The sequence below is a fragment of the Arachis ipaensis genome, chromosome B09 (assembly GCF_000816755.2).
Source record: "Arachis ipaensis cultivar K30076 chromosome B09, Araip1.1, whole genome shotgun sequence".
Taxonomy (NCBI): Eukaryota; Viridiplantae; Streptophyta; class Magnoliopsida; order Fabales; family Fabaceae; genus Arachis; species Arachis ipaensis.
This window is the reverse complement of record NC_029793.2, coordinates 131,994,934-131,997,381: the sequence shown is the minus strand read 5'-3', so window position 1 is coordinate 131,997,381 and position 2,448 is coordinate 131,994,934.

Genomic DNA, 2,448 nt, shown 5'->3' with positions numbered 1-2,448 from the left:
CTAACTTAATTGAATTTAATTATAAAAAACGATTAAATATATAACGTCACCAAATTGTTGATTATGTCAATATAGTATTAATTAATAATGGAAGAACACTTGTGAGAACTTGTTAAAATTGTTATATAATAAATACTCCTGTGGAAGAAACTACTATTACTTGTTTGAACTACTTCTAAGTTGGGAAGTTTCAAAGACATAATTAATTTCATGAGCTATTAAATTCAACTCACTCAAACATATTAAATAGTATAAATGCGTCAAGGTAAGGGTCCGAAGTTTCCTTAGGAAATCACATGGCCGAGGTGACAAATATCCCATTAGCAGACAAACTTGAATATTTTTTATTGGTTATGTATAATTTTGTTTTGTAAAAAATAAATTAAACTCTTACACCGGTTTTAAATTTTTGTTCATTGGGTCTTGTGACATATGCTGTTAAGATCATGAACCATATCCTAATAATTCCCTTACTTTAAGGGAGTTTGAGTCATTGAAATTCATACACCCTACTATTCCAACCATAGAATATGCAAATAGTAATGAAATCATTCAATCAATATATGTAGTAAGCGAGATATGGAGTAGTCCAAGAAGAAAAAATGGATTGTTACCTAATATGGACCCAACATTTAGATCTCAAATCTTAACCATGTAGCATGTATGCATTGCACTGATTTTGATTCTAAAGCCATGTTTGGTATAACTTTGTTATGATGGGTATACTAAGGTATCATAAACATAAACATACATTCACACAAACCTTTTAGATGAATGAGATGGATACTGAAAAAAAAAAGTATATCTAAGTTTTAGAATAAAATAATTAAAACAAAAACAAGAAGACAGTTTGGTGTATAGCATCTCGCCTTAATGCAAGGTTCCGAGAAGAGTCGTACTAAAATGATGTAATATATGAAATTTAACTTGATAATTACATCAGTAGTTATTTTTATATAAAGATAACTCAAGTGTTACTCTAAAAATCTCTTTTAATAAAATAAAAAACAAAAATAATTATTTTAATATTTTTATAATTTTGTCTTGAGACTGTTATTAATAAAAGAAAAAGTTTAGGGCCAGTAACTTTTTCAAATTCTGAAAAAGTGAGTCATTGGATGAAATCTCACACCAATCTCACACCATTAAAATTATTATTGATGACTATTTGATAGTTATAAATCACAAAAGTTGCTGGTCCCTAACACTCCTCTTAATAAAAATGAGGATGGAAAGCAGAGAGCCAATAGATTTGTGCCAGATTTCAAAAGGAAAACAGAACAAAATGCATAGGTCATTTGTAGGAAGAAACAGAGTTTTGAACGAAAACAAAGCTTTATTTTCTTTCATATTATTGAGTGGAAGTCTCAAAAGCCAAGTGGGAGCTAAGATACACATTCATCATCATTATCATTCATGTCCAAAAGGCATACTTTGAAAGACTTTGTAATTTAGGCTTTAGCATTCAATTATTGCCTTTTTATGCTACAGTTACCAGAAAAAAGAAAGATTCATATGCTAATGACTTTTTATTTTAATTGCTAATGAATTGAACTTTCACCACAAGTCAATGTTACACTTTACACGTATATGTGCTTAATTTGAATGAAAAATCTGACTTATTCTCATGTTTCAGAATTCAGATATGCTATAGGCCTATAGTTGCAGACACAAATGAACAAATAAAACAAATTAAGATTCAAGAAATAATAAGATGCATCATCACAAACAGATAACAAAGAACAGAACATACACACTGGAAAATGAGTAAACTATAATCATTCATTAATCGTTACTATTTTGCTAACAATATCTTATATTATATACAGTGAAATTTTAGAATCACAAGAGTGCCAAAAAATTCAGACCCCACAAGGTTTTTAATCTTGAGGAGCTTGATATCTGATTGGAAGCCTTGAATCACTTCCATCAAAATCAATAATCAAAAAAAAAAGAGGGGGGGGAGGGGGAATGTAGAAAAATCATATAAAATTTAAAGGGAAAAAAGGGTACACATAGTTTGAAATGATGATTAATTAAAAAAGATCTCATAAAGGTTTTTTTCATTGTTATTAGAGCTTATTAGCTAGCTTCTACGTGTTCTGATCATTTGCCTCTCAAAAACTGGCCTATAAACTACAGATAGCTCAAGTTTGGAATGAAAAAATAAATTAAAGAAACACATTATATAATTGATCAAGGTAAATAGATTAACTTATATATAAGTGCATAAAGTATGTTATCTTGATTCAAATAAAATTAAATCTAGAGATGGATATGAAGAGGTGGATAGGGTGAATCTAACGTGAGAAGAGGTAATATAAGTGAAATTATATCAAGGTCCCCTGTCAAATAATCTCTTTTACCTTGTGGGGGGGGGAAGAAGAAAAATGATACAAAATTTAAAGGAAAAAAGGGGTACATATAGTTTGAAATGATGATTAATTG